Genomic DNA, 17,818 nt, shown 5'->3' with positions numbered 1-17,818 from the left:
CCCTCTGTACTGACCCTCTGACTGTGCGGCACTCCCTCAGTACTGACCCTCTGACAGTGCGGCACACCCTCAGTACTGACCCTCAGACAGTGCGGCACTCCCTCAGTACTGACCCTGAGACACTGCAGCACTCCCTCAGTACTGACCCTCTGACAGTGCAGCACTCCCTCAGTACTGACCCTCTGACTGTGCGGCAATCCCTCAGTACTGACCCTCTGACTGTGCGGCACTCCCTCAGTACTGACCCTCGGACAGTGCGGCACTCCCTCAGTACTGACCCTCTGACAGTGCGGCACTCCCTCAGTTCTGACCCTCTGACAGTGCAGCACTCCCTCAGTACTGACCCTCGGACAGTGCGGCACTCCCTCAGCACTGACCCTCTGACAGTGCAGCACTCCCTCAGTACTGACCCTCTGACAGTGCGGCACTCCCTCAGTACTGACCCTCTGACTGTGCGGCACTCCCTCAGTACTGACCCTCTGACAGTGCAGCACTCCCTCAGTACTGACCCTCTGACAGTGCGGCACTCCCTCAGTACTGACCCTCTGGCAGTGCGGCGCTCCCTCAGTACTGACCCTCTGACAGTGCGACACTCCCTCAGCACTGACCCTCTGACAGTGCGGCACTCCCACAGTACTGACCCTCTGATAGTGCGGCACTCCCTCAGTGCTGACCCTCTGACAGTGCAGCACTCCCTCAGTACTGACCCTCTGACAGTGCGGCACTCCCTCAGTACTGACCCTCTGACAGTGCGGCACTCCCTGAGTACTGACCCTCTGACAGTGCGGCACTCCCTCAGTACTGACCCTATGACAGTGCGGCACTCCCTCAGTACTGACCCTCTGACAGTGCGGCACTCCCTCAGTACTGACCCTCTGACAGTGCGGCACTCCCTCAGTACTGACCCTCTGAGAGTGCAGCACTCCCTCAGTACTGACCCTCTGACAGTGCGGCACTCCCTCAGTACTGACCCTCTGACAGTGCGGCACTCCCTCAGTACTGACCCTCTGACAGTGCGGAACTCCCTCAGTACTGACCCTCTGACTGTGCGGCACTCCCTCAGTACTGACCCTCTGACAGTGCGGCACTCCCTCAGTACTGACCCTCTGACAGTGCGGCACTCCCTCAGTACTGACCCTCTGACAGTGCCGCACTCCCTCAGTACTGACCATCTGACTGTGCGGCACTCCCTCAGTACTGACTCTCTGACTGTGCGGCACTCCCTCAGTACTGACTCTCTGACAGTGCGGCACTCCCTCAATACTGACCCTCTGACAGGGCGGCACTCGCTCAGTACTGACCCTCTGACAGTGCAGCACTCCCTCAGTACTGACCCTCTGACAGTGCGCCACTCCCTCAGTACTGACCCTCTGACAGTGCAGCACCCCCTCAGTACTGACCCTCTGACAGTGCGGCACTCCCTCAGTACTGACCCTCTGACAGTGCGGCACTCCCTCAGTACTGACACTCTGTCAGTGCGGCACTCCCTCAGTACTTACCCTCTGACAGTGCGGCACTCCCTCAGTACTGACCCTCTGACAGTGCGGCACTCCCTCAGTACTGACCCTCTGACAGTGCGGCACTCCCTGAGTACTGACCCTCTGACAATGCGGCACTCCCTCAGTACTGACCCTCTGACAGTGCGGCACTCCCTCAGTACTGACCCTCTGACAGTGCGGCACTCCCTCAGTACTGATCCTCTGACAGTGCGGCACTCCCTCAGTACTGACCCTCTGACAGTGCGGCACTCCCTCAGTACTGACACTCTGACAGTGCAGCACTCCCTCAGTACTGACCCTCTGACAGGGCGGCACTCGCTCAGTACTGACCCTCTGACAGTGCGGCACTCCCTCAGTACTGACCCTCTGACAGTGCGGCACTCCCTCAGTACTGACCCTCTGACAGTGCGGCACTCCCTCAGTACTGACCCTCTGACAGTGCGGCACTCCCTCAGTACTGACCCTCTGACAGTGCGGCACTCCCTCAGTACTGACCCTCTGACAGTGCGGCACTCCCTCAGTAGTGACCCTCTGACTCTGCGGCACTCCCTCAGTACTGACCCTCTGACAGTGCGGCACTCCCAAAGTACTGACCCTCTGACAGTGCAGCACTCCTTCAGTACTGACCCTCTGACAGTGCGGCACTCCCTCAGTACTGACCCTCTGACAGTGCGGCACTCCCTCAGTACTGACCCTCTGACAGTGCAGCACTCCCTCAGTACTGACCCTCTGACTGTGCTGCACTCCCTCAGTCCTGACCCTCTGACAGTGCAGCACTCCCTCAGTGCTGACATTCTGACAGTGCGGCACTCCCTCAGTACTGACCCTCTGACAGTGCGGCACTCCCTCAGTACTGACCCTCTGACAGTGCGGCACTCCCTCAGTACTGACCCTCTGAGAGTGCAGCACTCCCTCAGTACTGACCCTCTGACAGTGCGGCACTCCCTCAGTACTGACCCTCTGACAGTGCGGCACTCCCTCAGTACTGACCCTCTGACAGTGCGGAACTCCCTCAGTACTGACCCTCTGACAGTGCGGCACTCCCTCAGTACTGACCCTCTGACAGTGCGGCACTCCCTCAGTACTGACCCTCTGACTGTGCGGCACTCCCTCAGTACTGACCCTCTGACAGTGCGGCACTCCCTCAGTACTGACCCTCTGACAGTGCGGCACTCCCTCAGTACTGACCCTCTGACAGTGCCGCACTCCCTCAGTACTGACCATCTGACTGTGCGGCACTCCCTCAGTACTGACCCTCTGACAGTGCAGCACCCCCTCAGTACTGACCCTCTGACAATGCGGCACTCCCTCAGTACTGACCCTCTGACAGTGCGGCACTCCCTCAGTACTGACACTCTGTCAGTGCGGCACTCCCTCAGTACTTACCCTCTGACAGTGCGGCACTCCCTCAGTACTGACCCTCTGACAGTGCGGCACTCCCAAAGTACTGACCCTCTGACAGTGCGGCACTCCCTGAGTACTGACCCTCTGACAATGCGGCACTCCCTCAGTACTGACCCTCTGACAGTGCGGCACTCCCAAAGTACTGACCCTCTGACAGTGCGGCACTCCTTCAGTACTGACCCTCTGACAGTGCAGCACTCCCTCAGTACTGACCCTCTGACTGTGCTGCACTCCCTCAGTCCTGACCCTCTGACAGTGCAGCACTCCCTCAGTGCTGACATTCTGACAGTGCGACACTCCCTCAGTCCTGACCCTCTGACAGTGCGGCACTCCCTCAGTACTGACGCTCTGACAGTGCAGCACTCCCTCAGTACTGACCCTCTGACAGTGCAGCACTCCCTCAGTACTGACCCTCTGACAGTGCGGCACTCCCTCAGTACTGACCCTCTGACAGTGCAGCTCTCCCTCAGTACTGACCCTCTGACAGTGCGGCACTCCCTCAGTACTGACCCTCGGACAGTGCGGCACTCCCTCAGTACTGACCCTCGGACAGTGCGGCACTCCCTCAGTACTGACCCTCGGACAGTGCGTCACTCCCTCAGTACTGACCCTCTGACAGTGCGGCACTCCCTCAGTACTGACCCTCTGACAGTGCGGCACTCACTCAGGACTGACCCTCGGACAGTGCGGCACTCCCTCAGTACTGACCCTCGGACAGTGCGTCACTCCCTCAGTACTGACCCTCTGACAGTGCGGCACTCCCTCAGTACTGACCCTCTGACAGTGCGGCACTCCCTCAGTACTGACCCTCGGACAGTGCGGCACTCCCTCAGCACTGACCCTCTGACAGTGCGGCACTCCCTCAGTAGTGACCCTCTGACTCTGCGGCACTCCCTCAGTACTGACCCTCTGACAGTGCGGCACTCCCAAAGTACTGACCCTCTGACAGTGCAGCACTCCTTCAGTACTGACCCTCTGACAGTGCGGCACTCCCTCAGTACTGACCCTCTGACAGTGCGGCACTCCCTCAGTACTGACCCTCTGACAGTGCAGCACTGCCTCAGTACTGACCCTCTGACTGTGCTGCACTCCCTCAGTCCTGACCCTCTGACAGTGCAGCACTCCCTCAGTGCTGACATTCTGACAGTGCGGCACTCCCTCAGTACTGACCCTCTGACAGTGCGGCACTCCCTCAGTACTGACCCTCTGACAGTGCGGCACTCCCTCAGTACTGACCCTCTGAGAGTGCAGCACTCCCTCAGTACTGACCCTCTGACAGTGCGGCACTCCCTCAGTACTGACCCTCTGACAGTGCGGCACTCCCTCAGTACTGACCCTCTGACAGTGCGGAACTCCCTCAGTACTGACCCTCTGACAGTGCGGCACTCCCTCAGTACTGACCCTCTGACAGTGCGGCACTCCCTCAGTACTGACCCTCTGACTGTGCGGCACTCCCTCAGTACTGACCCTCTGACAGTGCGGCACTCCCTCAGTACTGACCCTCTGACAGTGCGGCACTCCCTCAGTACTGACCCTCTGACAGTGCCGCACTCCCTCAGTACTGACCATCTGACTGTGCGGCACTCCCTCAGTACTGACCCTCTGACAGTGCAGCACCCCCTCAGTACTGACCCTCTGACAGTGCGGCACTCCCTCAGTACTGACCCTCTGACAGTGCGGCACTCCCTCAGTACTGACACTCTGTCAGTGCGGCACTCCCTCAGTACTTACCCTCTGACAGTGCGGCACTCCCTCAGTACTGACCCTCTGACAGTGCGGCACTCCCAAAGTACTGACCCTCTGACAGTGCGGCACTCCCTGAGTACTGACCCTCTGACAATGCGGCACTCCCTCAGTACTGACCCTCTGACAGTGCGGCACTCCCAAAGTACTGACCCTCTGACAGTGCGGCACTCCTTCAGTACTGACCCTCTGACAGTGCGGCACTCCCTCAGTACTGACCCTCTGACTGTGCGGCACTCCCTCAGTACTGACCCTCTGACAGTGCAGCACTCCCTCAGTACTGACCCTCTGACTGTGCTGCACTCCCTCAGTCCTGACCCTCTGACAGTGCAGCACTCCCTCAGTGCTGACATTCTGACAGTGCGACACTCCCTCAGTCCTGACCCTCTGACAGTGCGGCACTCCCTCAGTACTGACGCTCTGACAGTGCAGCACTCCCTCAGTACTGACCCTCTGACAGTGCAGCACTCCCTCAGTACTGACCCTCTGACAGTGCAGCACTCCCTCAGTACTGACCCTCTGACAGTGCAGCTCTCCCTCAGTACTGACCCTCTGACAGTGCGGCACTCCCTCAGTACTGACCCTCGGACAGTGCGGCACTCCCTCAGTACTGACCCTCGGACAGTGCGGCACTCCCTCAGTACTGACCCTCGGACAGTGCGTCACTCCCTCAGTACTGACCCTCTGACAGTGCGGCACTCCCTCAGTACTGACCCTCTGACAGTGCGGCACTCACTCAGGACTGACCCTCGGACAGTGCGGCACTCCCTCAGTACTGACCCTCGGACAGTGCGTCACTCCCTCAGTACTGACCCTCTGACAGTGCGGCACTCCATCAGTACTGACCCTCTGACAGTGCGGCACTCCCTCAGTACTGACCCTCGGACAGTGCGGCACTCCCTCAGCACTGACCCTCTGACAGTGCAGCACTCCCTCAGTACTGACCCTCTGACAGTGCGGCACTCCCTCAGTACTGACCCTCTGACTGTGCGGCACTCCCTCAGTACTGACCCTCTGACTGTGCGGCACACCCTGAGTACTGACCCTCTGACAGTGCGGCACTCCCTCAGGACTGACCCTCTGACAGTGCGGCACTCCCTCAGTACTGACACTCTGACAGTGCGGCACTCCCTCAGTACTTACCCTCTGACAGTGCGGCACTCCCTCAGTACTGACCCTCTGACAGTGCGGCACTCCCTCAGTACTGACCCTCTGACAGTGCGGCACTCCCTGAGTACTGACCCTCTGACAATGCGGCACTCCCTCAGTACTGACCCTCTGACAGTGCTGCACTCCCTCAGTACTGACCCTCTGACAGTGCGGCACTCCCTCAGTACTGATCCTCTGACAGTGCGGCACTCCCTCAGTACTGACCCTCTGACAGTGCGGCACTCCCTCAGTACTGACACTCTGACAGTGCAGCACTCCCTCAGTACTGACCCTCTGACAGGGCGGCACTCGCTCAGTACTGACCCTCTGACAGTGCGGCACTCCCTCTGTACTGACCCTCTGACAGTGCGGCACTCCCTCAGTACTGACCCTCTGACAGTGCGGCACTCCCTCAGTACTGACCCTCTGACAGTACGGCACTCCCTCAGTACTGACCCTCTGACAGTGCGGCACTCCCTCAGTACTGACCCTCTGACAGTGCGGCACTCCCTCAGTAGTGACCCTCTGACTCTGCGGCACTCCCTCAGTACTGACCCTCTGACAGTGCAGCACTCCTTCAGTACTGACCCTCTGACAGTGCGGCACTCCCTCAGTACTGACCCTCTGACAGTGCGGCACTCCCTCAGTACTGACCCTCTGACAGTGCAGCACTCCCTCAGTACTGACCCTCTGACAGTGCGGCACTCCCTCAGTACTGACCCTCTGACAGTGCGGAACTCCCTCAGTACTGACCCTCAGACAGTGCGGCACTCCCTCAGTACTGACCCTGAGACACTGCAGCACTCCCTCAGTACTGACCCTCTGACAGTGCAGCACTCCCTCAGTACTGACCCTCTGACTGTGCGGCAATCCCTCAGTACTGACCCTCTGACTGTGCGGCACTCCCTCAGTACTGACCCTCGGACAGTGCGGCACTCCCTCAGTACTGACCCTCTGACAGTGCGGCACTCCCTCAGTGCTGACCCTCTGACAGTGCAGCACTCCCTCAGTACTGACCCTCGGACAGTGCGGCACTCCCTCAGCACTGACCCTCTGACAGTGCAGCACTCCCTCAGTACTGACCCTCTGACAGTGCGGCACTCCCTCAGTACTGACCCTCTGACTGTGCGGCACTCCCTCAGTACTGACCCTCTGACAGTGCAGCACTCCCTCAGTACTGACCCTCTGACAGTGCGGCACTCCCTCAGTACTGACCCTCTGGCAGTGCGGCGCTCCCTCAGTACTGACCCTCTGACAGTGCGACACTCCCTCAGCACTGACCCTCTGACAGTGCGGCACTCCCACAGTACTGACCCTCTGATAGTGCGGCACTCCCTCAGTGCTGACCCTCTGACAGTGCAGCACTCCCTCAGTACTGACCCTCTGACAGTGCGGCACTCCCTCAGTACTGACCCTCTGACAGTGCGGCACTCCCTGAGTACTGACCCTCTGACAGTGCGGCACTCCCTCAGTACTGACCCTATGACAGTGCGGCACTCCCTCAGTACTGACCCTCTGACAGTGCGGCACTCCCTCAGTACTGACCCTCTTACAGTGTGGCACTCCCTCAGTACTGACCCTCTGACAGTGCGTCACTCCCTCAGTACTGACCCTCTGACAGTGCGGCACTCCCTCAGTACTGATCCTCTGACAGTGCGGCTCTCCCTCAGTACTGACCCTCTGACAGTGCGGCACTCCCTCAGTACTGACCCTCTGACAGTGCGGCTCTCTCTCAGTACTGACCCTCTGACAGTGCGACACTCATTCAGTACTGACCCTCTGACAGTGCAGCACTCCCTCAGTACTGACCCTCTGACAGTGCGGCTCTCCCTCAGTACTGACCCTCTGACAGTGCGGCACTCCCTCAGTACTGACCCTCTGACAGTGCGTCACTCCCTCAGTACTGACTCTCTGACAGTGCGGCACTCCCTCAGTACTGATCCTCTGACAGTGCGGCTCTCCCTCAGTACTGACCCTCTGACAGTACGGCACTCCCTCAGTACTGACCCTCTGACAGTGCGGCTCTCTCTCAGTACTGACCCTCTGACAGTGCGACACTCATTCAGTACTGACCCTCTGACAGTGCGGCACTCCCTCAGTACTGACCCTCTGACAGTGCGGCAATCCCACAGTACTGACCCTCTGACAGTGCGGCACTCCCTCAGTACTGACCCTCTGACAGTGCCGCACTCCCTCAGTACTGACCCTCTGACAGTGCGACACTCCCTCAGTACTGATCCTCTGACAGTGCGGCTCTCCATCAGTACTGACCCTCTGACAGTGCGGCACTCCCTCAGTACTGACCCTCTGACAGTGCGGCACTCCCTCAGTACTGACCCTCTGACAGTGCGGCTCTCCATCAGTACTGACCCTCTGACAGTGCGGCACTCCCTCAGTACTGACCCTCTGACAGTGCGGCAGTCCCTCAGTACTGACCCTCTGACAGTGCGGCACTCCCTCAGTACTGACCCTCTGACAGTGCGGCACTCCCTCAGTACTGATCCTCTGACAGTGCGGCTCTCCATCAGTACTGACCCTCTGACAGTGCGGCACTACCTCAGTACTGACCCTCTGACAGTGCGGCACTCCCTCAGTACTGACCCTCTGACAGTGCGGCACTCCCTCAGTAGTGACCCTCTGACAGTGCGGCACTCCCTCTGTACTGACCCTCTAAAAGTGCGACACTCCCTCAGTACTGACCCTCTGACAGTGCGGCACTCCCTCCGTACTGACCCTCTGACTGTGCGGCACTCCCTCAGTACTGACGCTCTGACAGTGCGGCACTCCCTCAGTACTGACCCACTGACAGTGCGCCGCTCCCTCAGTACTGACCCTCTGACAGTGCAGCACTCCCTCAGTACTCATCCTCTGACAGTGCAGCACTCCCTCAGTACTGACCCTCTGACAGTGCGGCACTCCCTCAGTACTGACCCTCTGACTCTGCGGCACTCCATCAGTACTGACCCTCTTACAGTGCGGCACTCCCTCAGTACTGACCCTCTGACAGTGCGGCACTCCCTCAGTACTGACCCTCTGACAGTGCGGCACTCCCTCAGTCCTGACCCTCTGACAGTGCAGCATTCCCTCAGTACTGACCCTCTGACATTGCAGCACTCCCTCAGTACTGACCCTCTGACAGTGCAGCACTCCCTCAGTACTGACCCTGAGACACTGCAGCACTCCCTCAGTACTGACCCTCTGACAGTGCAGCACTCCCTCAGTACTGACCCTCTGACAGTGCGACACTACCTCAGTACTGACCCTCTGACAGTGCGGCACTCCCTCAGTACTGACCCTCTGACAGTGCGACACTCCCTCAGTACTGATCCTCTGACAGTGCGGCTCTCCATCAGTACTGACCCTCTGACAGTGCGGCACTCCCTCAGTACTGACCCTCTGACAGTGCGGCACTCCCTCAGTACTGACCCTCTGACAGTGCGGCTCTCCATCAGTACTGACCCTCTGACAGTGCGGCACTCCCTCAGTACTGACCCTCTGACAGTGCGGCACTCCCTCAGTACTGACCCTCTGACAGTGCGGCACTCCCTCAGTACTGACCCTCTGACAGTGCGGCACTCCCTCAGTCCTGATCCTCTGACAGTGCGGCTCTCCATCAGTACTGACCCTCTGACAGTGCGGCACTCCCTCAGTACTGACCCTCTGACAGTGCGGCACTCCCTCAGTACTGACCCTCTGACAGTGCGGCACTCCCTCTGTACTGACCCTCTAAAAGTGCGACACTACCTCAGTACTGACCCTCTGACAGTGCTGCACTCCCTCCGTACTGACCCTCTGACTGTGCGGCACTCCCTCAGTACTGACGCTCTGACAGTGCGGCACTCCCTCAGTACTGACCCTCTGACAGTGCGGCACTCCCTCAGTACTGACCCTCTGACTCTGCGGCACTCCATCAGTACTGACCCTCTGACAGTGCGGCACTCCCTCAGTACTGACCCTCTGACAGTGCGGCACTCCCTCAGTACTGACCCTCTGACAGTGCGGCACTCCCTCAGTCCTGACCCTCTGACAGTGCAGCATTCCCTCAGTACTGACCCTCTGACATTGCGGCACTCCCTCAGTACTGACCCTCTGACAGTGCAGCACTCCCTCAGTACTGACCCTGAGACACTGCAGCACTCCCTCAGTACTGACCCTCTGAAAGTGCAGCACTCCCTCAGTACTGACCCTCTGACAGTGCAGCACTCCCTCAGTACTGACCCTCTGACTGTGCGGCACTCCCTCAGTACTGACCCTCTGACAGTGCGGCACTCCCTCAGTACTGACCCTCTGACAGGCACTCCCTCAGTACTGACCCTCTGACAGTGCAGCACTCCCTCAGTACTGACCATCTGACAGTGCGGCACTCCCTCAGCACTGACCCTCTGACAGTGCAGCACTCCCTCAGTACTGACCCTCTGACAGTGCGGCACTCCCTCAGTACTGACCCTCTGACAGTGCAGCACTCCCTCAGTACTGACCCTCTGACTGTGCGGCACTCCCTCAGTACTGACCCTCTGATTGTGCGGCACTCCCTCAGTACTGACCCTCTGACTGTGCAGCACTCCCTCAGTACTGACCCGCTGACTGTGCGGCACTCCCTCAGTACTGACATTCTGACAGTGCGGCACTCCCTCAGTACTGACCCTCTGACTGTGCGGCACTCCCTCAGTACTGACCCTCTGACTGTGCGGCACTCCCTCAGTACTGACCCTCTGACACTGCGGCACTCCCTCAGTACTGACCCTCTGACAGTGCAGCACACCCTCAGTACTGACCCTCTGACAGTGCGGCACTCCCTCAGTACTGACCCTCTGACAGTGCAGCGCTCCCTCAGTACTGACCCTCTTACAGTGCGGCACTCCCTCAGTACTGACCCTCTGACAGTGCGGCACTCCCTCAGTACTGACCCTCTGACAGTGCAGAACTCCCTCAGTACTGACCCTCTGACAGTGCAGCACACCCTCAGTACTGACCCTCTGACTGTGCTGCACACCCTCAGCACTGACCCTCTGACAGTGCGGCACTCCCTCAGTACTGACCCTCTGACAGTGCGGCACTCCCTCAGTACTGACCCTCTGACTGTGCGGCACTCCCTCAGTCCTGACCCTCTGACAGTGCGGCACTCCCTCAGTACTGACCCTCTGACAGTGTGGCACTCCCTCAGTACTGACCCTCTGACTCTGCGGCACTCCCTCAGTACTGACCCTCTGACAGTGTGGCACTCCCTCAGTACTGACCCTCTGACAGTGATGTGCTCCCTCAGTACTGACGCACTGACAGTGCGCCACTCCCTCAGTACTGACCCTCTGAAAGTGCGGCACTCCCTCAGTACTGACCCTCTGACAGTGCGGCACTCCCTCAGTACTGACCCTCTGGCAGTGCGGCACTCCCTCAGTACTGACCCTCTGACAGTGCGGCACTCCCTCAGTACTGACCCTCTGACAGTGCAGCACTCCCTCAGTACTGACCCTCTGACAGTGCGGCACTCCCTCAGTCCTGACCCTCTGACAGTGCAGCATTCCCTCAGTACTGACCCTCTGACATTGCGGCACTCCCTCAGTACTGACCCTCTGACAGTGCAGCACTCCCTCAGTACTGACCCTGAGACACTGCAGCACTCCCTCAGTACTGACCCTCTGACAGTGCAGCACTCCCTCAGTACTGACCCTCTGACAGTGCAGCACTCCCTCAGTACTGACCCTCTGACTGTGCGGCACTCCCTCAGTACTGACCCTCTGACAGTGCGGCACTCCCTCAGTACTGACCCTCTGACAGGCACTCCCTCAGAACTGACCCTCTGACAGTGCAGCACTCCCTCAGTACTGACCATCTGACAGTGCGGCACTCCCTCAGCACTGACCCTCTGACAGTGCAGCACTCCCTCAGTACTGACCCTCTGACAGTGCGGCACTCCCTCAGTACTGACCCTCTGACAGTGCGGCACTCCCTCAGTACTGACCCTCTGACAGTGCGGCACTCCCTCAGTACTGACTCTCTGACAGTGCGGCACTCCCTCAGTACTGACCCTCTGACAGTGCAGCACTCCCTCAGTACTGACCCTCTGACTGTGCGGCACTCCCTCAGTACTGACCCTCTGACTGTGCGGCACTCCCTCAGTACTGACCCGCTGACTGTGCGGCACTCCCTCAGTACTGACATTCTGACAGTGCGGCACTCCCTCAGTACTGACCCTCTGACTGTGCGGCACTCCCTCAGTACTGACCCTCTGACTGTGCGGCACTCCCTCAGTACTGACCCTCTGACACTGCGGCACTCCCTCAGTACTGACCCTCTGACAGTGCAGCACACCCTCAGTACTGACCCTCTGACAGTGCGGCACTCCCTCAGTACTGACCCTCTGACTGTGCGGCACTCCCTCAGTACTGACCCGCTGACTGTGCGGCACTCCCTCAGTACTGACATTCTGACAGTGCGGCACTCCCTCAGTACTGACCCTCTGACTGTGCGGCACTCCCTCAGTACTGACCCTCTGACTGTGCGGCACTCCCTCAGTACTGACCCTCTGACACTGCGGCACTCCCTCAGTACTGACCCTCTGACTGTGCGGCACTCCCTCAGTACTGACCCTCTGACTGTGCGGCACTCCCTCAGTACTGACCCTCTGACTGTGCGGCACTCCCTCAGTACTGACCCTCTGACAGTGCAGCGCTCCCTCAGTACTGACCCTCTTACAGTGCGGCACTCCCTCAGTACTGACCCCTGACAGTGCGGCACTCGCTCAGTACTGACCCTCTGACAGTGCAGCACACCCTCAGTACTGACCCTCTGACTGTGCTGCACACCCTCAGCACTGACCCTCTGACAGTGCGGCACTCCCTCAGTACTGACCCTCTGACTGTGCGGCACTCCCTCAGTCCTGACCCTCTGACAGTGCGGCACTCCCTCAGTACTGACCCTCTGACAGTGTGGCACTCCCTCAGTACTGACCCTCTGACAGTGATGTGCTCCCTCAGTACTGACGCACTGACAGTGCGGCACTCCCTCAGTACTGACCCTCTGAAAGTGCGGCACTCCCTCAGTACTGACCCTCTGACAGTGCGGCACTCCCTCAGTACTGACCCTCTGGCAGTGCGGCACTCCCTCAGTACTGACCCTCTGACAGTGCGGCACTCCCTCAGTACTGACCCTCTGACAGTGCAGCACTCCCTCAGTACTGACCCTCTGACAGCGCGGCACTCCCTCAGTACTGACCCTCTGACAGTGCGGCACTCCCTCAGTACTGACCCTCTGACTCTGCGGCACTCCATCAGTACTGACCCTCTGACAGTGCAGCACTCCCTCAGTCCTGACCCTCTGACGGTGCAGCACTCCTTCAGTACTGGCCCTCTGAAAGTGCGGCACTCCCTCAGTACTGACCCTCTGACAGTGCAGCACTCCCTCAGTACTGACCCTCTGACGGTGCAGCACTCCTTCAGTACTGGCCCTCTGAAAGTGCGGCACTCCCTCAGTACTGACCCTCTGACAGTGCAGCACTCCCTCAGTACTGACCCTCTGACAGCGCAGCACTCCCTCAGTACTGACCCTCTGACTGTGCGGCACTCCCTCAGTACTGACCCTCTGAATGTGCGGCACTCCCTCAGTACTGACCCTCGGACAGTACGGCACTCCCTCAGTACTGACCCTCTGACAGTGCGGCACTCCCTCAGTACTGACCCTCTGACAGTGCGGCACTCCCTCAGTACTGACCCTCTGACAGTGCGGCACTCCCTCAGTACTGACCCTGAGACACTGCAGCACTCCCTCAGTACTGACCCTCTGACAGCGCAGCACTCCCTCAGTACTGACCCTCTGACTGTGCGGCACTCCCCCAGTACTGACCCTCTGACAGTGCGGTACTCCCTCAGTACTGACCCTCTGACAGTGCAGCACTCCCTCAGTACTGACCCTCTGACAGTGCAGCTCTCCCTCAGTACTGACCCTCTGACAGTGCGGCACTCCCTCAGTACTGACCGTCTGACAGTGCGGCACTCCCTCAGTACTGACCCTCTGACTGTGCGGCACTTCCTCAGTACTGACCCTCGGACAGTACGGCACTCCCTCAGTACTGACCCTCTGACAGTGCGGCACTCCCTCAGTACTGACCCTCTAACAGTGCGGCACTCCCTCAGTACTGACCCTCTGACTGTGCGGCACTCCCTCAGTACTGACCCTCTGACAGTGCGGCACTCCCTCAGTACTGACCCCCTGACAGTGCGGCACTCCCTCAGTACTGACCCCCTGACAGTGCGGCACTCCCTCAGTACTGACCCTCTGACAGTGCAGCACTCCCTCAGTACTGACCCTCTGACAGTGCGGCGTGCTCTATATGAAGACAGTCTGGTGTTTGACTCTGTACCTTTACAATTCTTTCTGTCATCTCCCAGTTGGTACCCAGCTCGACAGGAGCAGTGATGGGATCCAATGGCGTTGACACAGGTGTGGGAACAGCCTCCATTGTCGATCAGACATTCATTCACGTCTGTGAACGGGGAAAGATTGACACAATTCAATGCAGAGAAATGTGACAGGATTTCTAGAATTTACAGTGCAGAAGGAGGCCATTCGGCCCATCGAGTTTGCACCGGCCCTTGGAAAGAGCACCCTACCCAAGGTCCACACCTCCACCCTATCCCCATAACCCAGTAACCCCACCCAACACTAAGGGCAATTTTGGACACTAAGGGACAATTTATCGCGGCCAATCCACCTAACCTGCACGTCTTTGGACTGTGGGAGGAAACCGGAGCACCCGGAGGAAACCCACGCACACACGGGGAGGACGTGCAGACTCCGCACAGACAGTGACCCAAGCCGGAATCGAACCTGGGACCGGGGAGCTGTGAAGCAGCAGTGCTAACCACTGTGCTACCGTGCTGCCGTGGGGAAACAATATTCGGACAACTCCAAAGGGACGGCAGGGGAGGGGACAGATTCACAAGAATGCTCCCAGCGATGAACGTGGGCCTCCCAGGATGTGACGAATGTTATCATGGTGGGCGGAATTCTCCGTTGAAATCGTGAAACGTGATTGGGCGGGAATCGGTTCTGAAGCTGAAGTTGGGGCGGGCGCTGACTTGACGCCAAATCGCGATTCTCCGTCACTTCGAAAATGGGGTCAATGCGTTGGGGGACGCACGGACAGTAAACAGCTTGTACATATCATCAGCGGGACGGCCCGGGATTCTCCTGGGCCTCCGCCATTCTCCGTCGGACCGAGGCCCCGACCGAGCGGTGCTTTGAAAAATCAGGAGAGGGACGGGGTTCGGAGAGTGTCCGACATCGCCAGAGTTTCCGAGCAGCGGGGGGGAGTAGCGGGGGGGAGGGGGGGTCCAGGAGGTGGGCTGTGGGGCCAGGGTGCATGGGCATGGAACACCATTGCCACAACTGGAAAGGCAGACGTGTAGCTGCCCACACCACTGACAGCCCAGAGTGAACCTCGGGACACGGGTCGTATGGGCCTCCCCCCGAGGTCACCCACCCGGCTGCCCTCTGACCCCAGCCGACCCATCAGCACTAGCACGATCTTGTTGGCTGGGATGAGTGTGTGTGGGGAGTGTAATGTTTGTGTGCGGCTGGGATGAGTATGTGTGGGGAGTGTTATGTGTGTGTGCGGCTGTGATGAGTGTGTGTGTGGAGTGTAATGTGTGTGTGCGGCTGGGATGAGTGTGTGTGGGGAGTGTAATGTGTGTGTGTGGCTGGGGTGAGTGTGTGTGGGGAGTGTAATGTGTGTGTGCGGCTGGGATGAGTGTGTGTGGGGAGTGTAATGTGTGTGTGCGGCTGGGATGAGTGTGTGTGGCGAGTGTAATGTGTGTGTGCGGCTGGGATGAGTGTGTGTGGGGAGTGTAATGTGTGTGTGCGGCTGGGATGAGTGTGCATGGGGAGTGTAATGTGTGTGTGCATCTGGGATGAGTGTGTGTAGGGAGTGCAATGTGTGTGCGGCTGGGATGAGTGTGTGTGGGGAGTGTAATGTGTGTGTGCGGCTGGGATGAGTGTGTGTGGGGAGTGTAATGTGTGTGTGCGGCTGGGATGAGTGTGTGTAGGGAGTGTAATGTGTGTGTGCGGCTGGGATGAGTGTGTGCGGGGAGTGTAATGTGTGTGTGCGGCTGGGATGAGTGTGTGTGGGGAGTGTAATGTGTGTGTGCGGCTGGGATGAGTGTGTGTGGGGAGTGTAATGTGTGTGTGCGGCTGGGATGAGTGTGTGTAGGGAGTGTAATGTGTGTGTGCGGCTGGGATGAGTGTGTGTGGGGAGTGTAATGTGTGTGTGCGGCTGGAATGAGTGTGTGTGGGGAGTGTAATGTGTGTGTGCGGCTGGGATGAGTGTGTGCGGGGAGTGTAATGTGTGTGTGTGGCTGGGATGAGTGTGTGTAGGGAGTGTAATGTGTGTGTGCGGCTGGGATGAGTGTGTGTGGGGAGTGTAATGTGTGTGTGTGGCTGGGATGAGTGTGTGTGGGGAGTGTAATGTGTGTGTGTGGCTGGGATGAGTGTGTGTGGAGAGTGTAATGTGTGTGTGTCGCTGGGATGAGTGTGTGTGGAGAGTGTAATGTGTGTGTGCGGCTGGGATGAGTGTGTGTGGGGAGTGTAATGTGTGTGTGCGGCTGGGATGAGTGTGTGTGGGGAGTGTAATGTGTGTGTGTGGCTGGGATGAGTGTGTGTGGGGAGTGTAATGTGTGTGTGCGGCTGGGATGAGTGTGTGTGGGGAGTGTAATGTGTGTGTGCGGCTGGGATGAGTGTGTGTGGGGAGTGTAATGTGTGTGTGTCGCTGGGATGAGTGTGTGTGGGGAGTGTAATGTGTGTGTGCGGCTGGGATGAGTGTGTGTGGGGAGTGTAATGTGTGTGTGCGGCTGGGATGAGTGTGTGTGGGGAGTGTAATGTGTGTGTGCGGCTGGGATGAGTGTGTGTGGAGAGTGTAATGTGTGTGCGGCTGGGATGAGTGTGTGTGGGGAGTGTAATGTGTGTGTGCGGCTGGGATGAGTGTGTGTGGGGAGTGTAATGTGTGTGTGCGGCTCTGATGAGTGTGTGTGGGGAGTGTAATGTGTGTGTGGCTGGGGTGAGTGAGTGTGGGGAGTGTAATGTGTGTGTGCGGCTGGGATGAGTGTGTGTGGGGAGTGTAATGTGTGTGTGGCTGGGATGAGTGTGTGTGGGGAGTGTAATGTGTGTGTGCGGCTGGGATGAGTGTGTGTGGGGAGTGTAATGTGTGTGTGCGGCTGGGATGAGTGTGTGTGGGGAGTGTAATGTGTGTGGCTGGGGTGAGTGTGTGTGGGGAGTGTAATGTGTGTGCGCGGCTGGGATGTGTGTGTGTAGGGAGTGTAATGTGTGTGTGTGTCTGGGATGAGTGTGTGTGGGGAGTGTAATGTGTGTGTGTGTCTGGGATGAGTGTGTGTGGGGAGTGTAATGTGTTTGCGGCTGGGATGAGTGTGTGTGGGGAGTGTAATGTGTGTGTGCGGCTGGGATGAGTGTGTGTGGGGAGTGTAATGTGTGTGTGCGGCTGGGATGAGTGTGTGTGGGGAGTGTAATGTGTGTGTGCGGCTGGGATGAGTGTGTGTGGGGAGTGTAAAGTGTGTGTGCGGCTGGGATGTGTGTGTGCGGGGAGTGTAATGTGTGTGTACGGCTGGGATGAGTGTGTGTGGGGATTGTAATGTGTGTGTGTGGCTGGGATGAGTGTGTGTGGGGAGTGTAATGTGTGTGTGCGGCTGGGATGAGTGTGTGTGGGGAGTGTAATGTGTGTGTGCGGCTGGGATGAGTGTGTGTGGGGAGTGTAATGTGTGTGTGCGGCTGGGGTGAGTGTGTGCGGGGAGTGTAATGTGTGTGTGCGGCTGGGATGTGTGTGTGCGGGGAGTGTAATGAGTGTGTGTGGCTGGGATGAGTGTGTGTAGGGAGTGTAATGTGTGTGTGCGGTTGGGATGAGTGTGTGTGGGGAGTGTAATGTGTCTGTTGCTGGGATGAGTGTGTGTGGGGAGTGTAATGTGTGTGTGCGGCTGGGATGAGAGTGTGTGGGGAGTGTAATGTCTGTGTGCGGCTGGGAT

At 58.7% G+C, this 17,818-nt stretch overlaps 1 long non-coding RNA gene across 1 annotated transcript in view; it reads right to left on the bottom strand.

Moving 5' to 3' along the window:
• Positions 1–14,162: 14,162 nt before the first annotated feature.
• LOC140411544 (uncharacterized) overlaps positions 14,163–17,818 on the bottom strand; it is a 94,194-nt gene continuing 90,538 nt past the window's right edge. The window contains exon 3 of the long non-coding RNA XR_011940858.1: positions 14,163–14,274. This is a non-coding gene — a long non-coding RNA (uncharacterized lncRNA). The remainder of the gene's footprint in view (positions 14,275–17,818) is intronic.

The sequence above is a fragment of the Scyliorhinus torazame genome, chromosome 4, assembly GCF_047496885.1.
Source record: "Scyliorhinus torazame isolate Kashiwa2021f chromosome 4, sScyTor2.1, whole genome shotgun sequence".
Classification (NCBI taxonomy): Eukaryota; Metazoa; Chordata; class Chondrichthyes; order Carcharhiniformes; family Scyliorhinidae; genus Scyliorhinus; species Scyliorhinus torazame.
Note: the sequence above shows the minus strand (reverse complement) of the source record. Positions and strands in the feature narration are given on the sequence as shown.